At 39.2% G+C, this 9,051-nt stretch overlaps 1 pseudogene; it reads left to right on the top strand.

The window, feature by feature from the left end:
- The first annotated feature begins 7,499 nt into the window (after nucleotides 1-7,499).
- LOC140631607 (transforming protein RhoA pseudogene) lies at nucleotides 7,500-8,695 on the top strand (annotated as a pseudogene).
- Nucleotides 8,696-9,051: the final 356 nt, after the last annotated feature.

Genomic DNA, 9,051 nt, shown 5'->3' with positions numbered 1-9,051 from the left:
TGTATATATATGTATGTATAAAATGAGTGAGTGTATAACTTATATTGAAGAGTAAAATGGACTGTTGAATTCAAATCTAGATTCTTCCATTTACCAGCTTGTGATCTTGTGGTTCTAGGTGAGTGACATAACCTTCTCTCATAGGTAATAGGTGAATCATGTGATATCTCCATTTCAATAGGACAAAATGGCTGCATAGTAGCAATATCCTATTGTACCAAATATCCAAATCAAATGGAGGGGGAATATAATAGTATGTAAAGCTTCATAGTGTTCCAAGAGTTTCACAAAATACATAGATTGCTTTGCATGGCTCCTAACATACAAGAAGTGTTCATGTTTATTATGAAATATGCATTTTCCACTTTCACCACAATGTTGAACTCTGAATAACATGCCAAGTGCAAGTGAATTCTTCATGCTCTTTTATTAATTTCAGTTCTAGTCTATGAAAAAAGAGACTGGGAGAGGTTGCTAACCACATATTTAGATAAACATGAAAATGAAGACAACTGAGTAAAATACCCTCCTAAATCCGATCATTTTCTCCTGTGAATTATTATTTCCCAATACAAAAGCCTCAATATCTGGATGTGCACCTAACTATTTTGGTGAGTGGATATTTTATTACTTTAGCAACCAAAAAAAAAAAACAAAAAACCAAAAAAACAAACAAAAAAAAAAAACGGCTTTCCCCTCTTTTCCCTGTATGGTAACAATAGAAAATGATTCATGACAGCTTTACTGAGGAAGAGAAACAGAAAGGGGAATGGAATCAATTAATGGCCTTGAATCACAACTCTGCTTACTCCACAGTCAGTCCCTCCTCATCACAGAGCAGGCAAGAATGTTCTGTGGGCACTGCCCCCTCCATTGTCTCCAAGAACTTGGTGGCTTTGCACAGGGACACTCACTGTTCTGAACCTGAGGGTCTGTTCATCTGGCAGCTCACACCCTGGGCTATGTCTCCAAAAGCTGAATGTGATAATGTCAAGGCTTTCCTGAGAGAGACTCATTTACTCACTGGGAAAGTGCCAGCAGTGAAAATAGGACTTCTCTGTGGCAGTCTTCTCAGTAACTGATCACAGAGACCATACAACTGCTGCAGTGCCCTGAAAAACCTTCTGGAAAGGTTCATCCTCAAAGAGGGACCTGGTATGCCACGGGTCAGGTGAAGCAGAGAGCTACATGATAAAAAAATATCCTTGTACCTAAAACCTACATACACAAGGGGTCATTGGAACAACTGATGCACATTTAATGTAAGATCATAGGTTCTGCTTATCTTCATGTTGAAGAACACTCTTCAACAAATAATAAGAAAGTGTTTTAATTCCACTAAGTACAGTGTTTAGAAAACTGCTCAAGATTCACTAAGTCTTAGGGGTACCTTGGTGGCTCAGTCAGTTAGGTGTCTGACTCTTGATTTCGGCTCAGGTTATGATCTCAGAATCCTGGAATCAAGCTCCATGTCAGGCTCCCTGCTCAGCAAGGAGTCTGTTTCTCCCTGTTCCTCTGCCCCCCACTCTCTACTTGTGCTCGCTTGCTTGCACACATTCTCTCTCTCAAATAAATAAAATCTTTAAGAAGTAATTTTAAAAATAAAAAAAAAAGAATCAGTAAGTCTATTAGAGTCAATCAATTCTCTTTACCTAAAAAAGCTGAGTTATATCCTGAATTAAAGTTCTGCATTTCAAAGTGCATCATGGGGTAGAATCTGGCAGGGAGGTCATTGAGTTCCCATTGGAACTGCTGGAACAAAGCAGTGATTCGTGGCAGTTAGCATTAAAGAACATACTTTTTTTTGGGGGGAGGTCAATTATATCAAAAGGGTAGTTAAAAGGAGAAGAGGAGGAAGAGGAGAAACATTACACAAAGCAGACCATAAGAATACTAACAGTTGAATAGCTAGACCCAGAAAAGTCTGAAGCCTCCTTATCAGTCCCGGGCCCTGATTTATCAAATTGACTCATAGCTTCCTTGCACCTTACATAACAACTATAGGAGTAAATTCGGCTGTGCCAAGATAAACTTTTTATTTTGGTATGACTCATTTGACTCTCCAGATAGTTAAATTTAATTAGTCATTATTTATTCCATATGCTTCTTGATCTTTCTGTGACTCTTGAGAGTATACATTTCTCCATGAAAACCTCACCCCCTTTATATCTATAACCCAGCTCTTTCTATTTTTCTCACTACTCCTGCACCCTTTCCTGGGTTTTCTAACGTTGATCTTCCCCACAGTTCAAATCTCTGTTCTCTTCACTCATTTCTCTCCATATTTTACTTTTGAAAATTATACTTTCTGGCCCTCCCCCAACATTTGCAAGTTCCAGTGCAAAAGTACAAATGGAGACAACATATCATATGTTTTAAAATTATAACGAGCTGTCTCTGTGGCCTGCCCTATATTCCCACTCAGGTCCCCACAGCCCATTTCTCAGACATCACCCATGTGACCTCAAGGATAAAGTCTCCTTGGCTCTCTCTGGGGCAGCCCTCCTATAACTTGAACAGTTATGGAGATTGGCTGAAATAGATCATGGCAAAAGCTAGGGCAGGCCCAGGATTCCTGGGTTGTGATTAGACCGTCCTGAATCCAGTGTAGGGGCTGGCTTGTCATGCTTTCCAGAGATGGACAAGTTTGTCCCCTAGGCACACTACTCTTCCAACTTAGGGGATCTTGACTGTTCTTAACACCTGCCAAAACTGCACTAGGCAACAAGTGAGAAAAGAATAAGTGCAGCTATCTGGAGCTCTTGGACTTCTTAGATGTTCTATCTGGCTGCCTTGGGGTTGTCATTTTTTTTTTTTTTTAAAGAATCAGCCTCTCTTCCTCTGGCTTCTCAGGAGAGAGGCCATCCTCTTCTCCTCCCCTCCACATGCACACATGTGTATGCTCTCACTTGGCACCCTCTGGCCTAGGGCCTCAATTTAGCTTTTCTCCCATAACTTCCCTTTATTACTCTGTTCCTGAACTTCTAAAAAAAAACTTTAAAAATGAGCATGAAAAGATGTGTGTAATATATATGGAGGCTCCCAAAACTTGGCACCTAGAAAAGGGACCCTTGTTGCCCAGATAGGCATTGTGTTCTTACCTACTTTCATCGTTTCCACTACCGCCCATTGGCTGAGATTCCTAAATTCGCCCCTCCCCTGAGATGCCTATGAAACAATAACTGAACATGAGCTAGAACACTTTTCCCAGCTTCCCTTACAATTATATGTGGTCATGTGACTTTAATTTCAGCCAAGAGAATATGAGTGGAAGTGGTGTGTACCACTTCCCTACTCCAGGCAGAGGCCATGATAACCTCGCAAGCTAATCCTTCTCTACTTTCCCTTCATGCAGGGATGTTGCAGATTAACTCAGTGACTTTGGCAGCCATAGGTTAAAATAATGTGACATAAGCCTGGTTTCTTCCATTATTGCTTGCAGGAAAGCTACAACATTGATCAGAAATACCTATTCTGAATTTCACCTCATAAAGAAGAGAACTATTTTGTTAAGCCCCTGATATTGTCAGCTGACTTTTGGCTATCTTCTACTGGAATTTTCATGAACACATTTAAGTCAAGATATCTAAAATGGAACTAATCCATCATGGTCCTCCTCAGATATTCTCTCCTTCTGCCGGGTTTTACAGTTTCAGCAATGGTGTCATTGTCTTTCCAGTCACCCAAGCTATAAACTTTGGTATACTCTTAAATCTACCCCTGTCCTCAAGTAACTAATTAGAAACCAAGCCTCCCAGTGTTACCTACAAAGTGTCACTTAAAGTAATTCTCTCCTTTTCATGGTGCCGGTATCTCCTAAATTTACACTTTGTCTCCAACCTGCATTATTTCCTCCACCTCCCACCTAGCCTCCTGTCTCTTGCCTCTAGACTAATCTGTGCCTGAAACTGCCATTGGAGTGATATCACTGAAACACAAATCCAATCACCCCTATGCATAAAGATTAATCATTCTTAATGGGCTATAAAACAAAGTTTTAGTTCTGCATGTAGAATCTCTTATGTTCTAGATTCAACAAATTTTATCACCACTTGCCATTTATTCTCAAACAGCATTGACATTCGCTAGGGGTCTTATGAGGCTTTCTGGCTTTTCATGTGCTATTACCTCATCCTGGAATTCCCTTTCCCCTGAGCCTGTGTAGGGCAGACATTCTGAGAACATAAAGACAGTGGGGTGCAGAGTCAAACTGAGCATGCTCAATTAAGACCATGCTAATCTTTCTATTCTTCCAGCATTAGCAAGCAAAGAAACCCATGTATACGCATACCTTTATATGTTACCTATAAAAAAGTCAACACAAAGTGTTTAAAAAATATTTTCTTCCTGGGACCCCTGGATGGTGCAGTAGATTGAGAGTCTGACTCTTGGTTTTGAGTCAGGTTGCAGGATCGAGCCCCATTGTCAGGCTCCAAGCTCCGCAAGGAGTCTGTTGAGATTTCTCTCTTCATCTCCCTCTGCCCCTCCCTGTATTCGCTCATTCTCTCTAATAAATAAATGAAATTTACTTTTTTAAAAGATTTTATTTATTTATTTGAGAGGGAGAAAGAAACACAGAGATAGCGACAAAGATAGCAAGAGAGAACAGAGTGGGAAAGAAAGGTAGCAGCAGGTTCCCTGCTCAACAGGGAGCGCGATGCAGGGCTTGATCCTATGACCCGAGTCAAAGACAGATGCTCAACTGACTGAGCCACCCAGGTGCCCCAATAAATGAAATTTACAAAAAGTATTTTCCAGGTGCCTTGGTGGCTCAGTTGTTTAATCATCTGCCTTCGTCTCAGGTCATGATCCTGGGGCCCTGGGATCCAGCTCCCTGTTGGGGTCCCTGCTTTGTGAGGAACCTACTTCTCCCTCTCTCCCTGCCCCTCTCCCCTGCTTGTGCTCTCTCTCAGACTCTCTCTGTCTTTCAAATAAATAAATAAATAAATAAATAAAATCTTAAAAAATATTTTTGTGTGATGTAATGAGCAGTGGGTATAAGACTGATGAATCACTGAACTCTACCTCTGAAACTAATAATACACTATATGTTTAATTAATTGAATTTAACGTTTTAAAAAATTAACTTCAAAAAATTTTTAAAAATATTTTCTCTCCTAAGTGAAACTGTCTTCCCAAGAATTAAGTTTATTTCACTACACGACTTGATGCTGATATGTAAGCATTTGTAACTTTCAAAGTGAGAGTTGGGTCACATGCTGGGCAGAGTTAAGATCATGCTTCCAACAAATCCAATGCAATTATTACCCTTTAGAATTCCTGGCCAGTTATGCTTCAATTAAATGCAGTACCGTTGTTCTTCAACTTTTTTCTTTTGTTTTGTTTTTTGTCTACAAAATATTATCTATAGTGTACTATTGAAGCAGATATAATCCAGTTCACTAGGTATAATTACAACTCACTACTTGCCCTGCGCAAATATAAGACTGTTAGAAGATTTTTCCAAGATTTCACAAAGATGGCCCTAAATATCAAACTTTCTTTAGTTTATATAGTTTCATTTTGGCACTTTCAAACACCAGTGGCTGTACATCATTTACAAGATTTGGAGAAAGAAGTATTTTGAAAGAATAGACCAAATGTTACAACTTGTTAGCCTCTTTTTAAATAGATGCTCCAAAGGATCATTAGAATTGCTATTTTGGCTCACCCTAAAATCTATCAGTGAAAGAAACAACCTGAATTTCCAACTATATTTCTTCCTTTCTGAGACTGACAGAGAAATCAGGAATGTCTATGGAATGAATATACCTTACTAAATTACCTAGTGTGATTAAAATCATTGAATGTTATTATGTATGGATTTGATTACCTTCACTGTATTAATACCACTTATGTAGATCTCTAAAAATGTGAACCTCATTCCCAGTAGGTAATGTGGAAATAAGTAGTGTATATTCGACACTCTGGGAGCCTGATACCCTTTAAGAGTCTAATAAATATTTTAGATTCTCTTTTAAGAAAAAACATAAGTAAATGTTAAAATTAAATTTTCATAAGATTTCCATGGATCTCTCCCCAGTAGGACAATTGACCCCAAGTTAAAAAACACAATTCTAGAATAATTTGAATTCTTAATTGCTAGTTATTTTTCACACTTCAACCTCCACTGGAAGGAGGAATCTAAATCTTTAGCAAAAAGTGTACCTCATGATAATATATTTTCTATTTAGCAAATGAAAGAAATAATTAATATGAAGTTGGTTACAATAAAATGAGAAGAAAATAGCAAAAGTGGAAAATATGTAATTAAATAGGTTTGTGTCCCCTGCCTTACTATGAAATACATCTGGGTATGATGTCCAACCATGTTCATCCTAGGACAGCTGACTGGCAGATGAAAAATGATATCTTTCCAAGTACATATGTAGTAAACAAATGGCAAAAATATATAATTATAGGATTGTTCTTACATTCTGCTGAAAATGGCTATAGTTTATTTTCTTTCATTTCTTCATTCATTCATTCATTCAAAAAGAACTTATTCAGCTCTGCACTTAACAATGTAGGAAGAAGATAAATAAAAAAATATATTCTTATTATACTCAGGGAATTTCAAATCTATTTGAGTTTCTTTCAATTTCCTTTTGAAAGTTGAGTAGAAAGGTTATCAAATTTACCTATTCCTCTCTCACCCATCAAAGTTATTTTTTCTAATAGACCCATCAAAGATATTACAGTAAAACTTTTTGCCTATTTAATAAATGTACAATCATGCCATGGCCTATAATTTGGAGAAGTGTACTAAGAATGTGCTATGTATCTTTGAACCCATGCAATGGAGGCAAAGAAATTGAGAATATCTTCTACGAGAAATACAATGAATAAAATCTACTTTTATCTAATATGAATTTATTAGTGCCATCATTTCAAGAAGATAAAGTAACATTTGGAACATCATATCTAATGATTTGAATTTGTTCAACATATTTGATGTTTGCAAAGGTTCTTTCCTCCTGAAAAATAACAAAGATATTAAGTGAAGTTAATAATAACGTGCACAGTTCTTGGGTAAACCCCTCCACCTTGAAGGTGAATCTGATGACCTCTAAATTGAAGAAGGTCAAAGAGGGAAAGACGGAATGAGTGCTGAGAATAATTTTCCTGAGAAGAGCATCAAAGGGCACAGGTATGCATGTCTCTCTTCCAGGCTTTAATCCTAGTCAACATTGGAAAGGTTGTAGAGGAAGATTAGCAGGTTTGTTTGGATGACTGTGATGGGGCTTAGGGAAAGTTGCTCCAAAATATGCCAAAGTAGCATATTGATTATTTTTAATTTTAAAGTACTTGAATCGTCCTCCATCGGTTCTCTCATTAGTCCGCCGCGGTCTTCTCAGCCACCTGCCCCAGTCTCCGAGCTTCCCACTCGCAGACAGGTGCACTAGGCCAGAGAGGCTGGACTGTGGGTCGTGGTCTGAGGGCCTTCATCCGAGAAGTTCAAGGCACCTGTAGAACTTCCGCCACACAGCCCGTGGGTCTTGCAGCACATTTGCATGGCTGCCATCCAGAAGAAATTGGTGATTGCTGGTGATGGAGCCTGTGCTAAGACTTGTTTGCTCATCATCTTTAGCAAGGACCAGTTCCCAGAGGTGTATGTACCCACAGTGTTTGAGAACATGTGGTAGATATTGAAGTTGATGGAAAGCAGGTAGAGTTGGCTTTGTGGGATACAGCTGGGCGGGAAGATCATGATCACTTGAGGCCTCTCTCCTATCCAGACACTGATGTTATACTGGTGTGTCTCTCTATTGACAGCCCTGATAGCTTAGAAAACATCCCAGAAAAATGGACCCCAGAAGCCAAGCATTTCTGTCCCAATGTGCCCATCATCCTGGTTGGGAACAAGAAGGATCTTCGAAATGATGAGCACACAAGGTGGGAGCTAGCCAAGATGAAGCAGGAGCCGGTGAAACTGGAAGAAGGCAGAGATATGGCAAACAGGATTGGTGCTTTTGGGTACATGGAGTGTTCAGCAAAGACCAAAGATGGAGTAAGGGAGGTTTTTGAAATGGCCACGAGAGCTGCTCTGCAAGCCAGACGTGGGAAGAAAAAATCTGGGTGCCTTGTCTTGTGAAACCCTGCTGCAAGCACAGCCCTCATGTGGCTAATTTTGAAGTGCTGTTTATTAATCTTAGTGTATGATTACTGGCCTTTTCATTTATCTATAATTTACCTAAGACTACAAATCAGAAGTCATCTTGCTACCAGTATTTAGAAGCCAACCATGATTATTAATGATGTCCAACCCACCTGACCACCGAGGTCCTTCTGACACCGCTCTAACAGCCCTCCTCTGCACTCCCACCTGACACACCAGGCGCTAATTCAAGGAATTTCTTAACTTCTTGCTTCTTTCTAGAAAGAGAAACAGCTGGCAACTTTTGTGAACTAGGCTGTAACTACTTTATAACTAACATGTCCTGCCTGTCATCTGTCAGCTGCAAGGTACTCTGGTGAGTCCCTACTTCAGAGCTTTACTCCTTAACAGATTTTATTGGCATAGCTCTGTGATGGTCATCCAGTTTTTTGAAAATGTGCTTATCCAGAAAGGCTCAAGTCCACGCAGCTGTGGCAGAGTTACAGTTCTGTGGTTTCATGTTAGTCACCTTACAGTTACTGTGTAATTAGTGCCACTTAATGTATATTACCAAAAAATAAATCTATCTACCCCAGACTAGATGTAGTATTTTTTTGTATAATTGGATTTCCTAATACCGATATTTGTCGTCCCTGCAGAAAGTGTAGTTTGTTTGTTTTTTTTTAAAGAAAGTGTATTTGAAAATAAAGTCAGATGGAAAATTCAATTTTAAAATTCCCATTTTGTCAGTTTCTCTCATAAAAGATGACCCGCTTTACCTGTTTTCAGCCCCACATATCCCAGTATCCTTCCACAGAGCTGGGCTAAATAAATAGGAATTTGGTTCCATGCCTGAGGCAGTCAGACTCTTCAAAAGGTGGCATATCCTCTCACCTGGACCGCAGGGTCTGGCTCTAGTTCACAGTGCTTTTTCCTCACTGTATTCGGTCCCC

Source organism: Canis lupus, chromosome 4 (assembly GCF_048164855.1).
Source record: "Canis lupus baileyi chromosome 4, mCanLup2.hap1, whole genome shotgun sequence".
NCBI classification, from domain to species: Eukaryota; Metazoa; Chordata; class Mammalia; order Carnivora; family Canidae; genus Canis; species Canis lupus.
The sequence above is the reverse complement of the archived record's forward strand: the minus strand, read 5'-3'. Positions and strand labels throughout refer to the sequence as shown.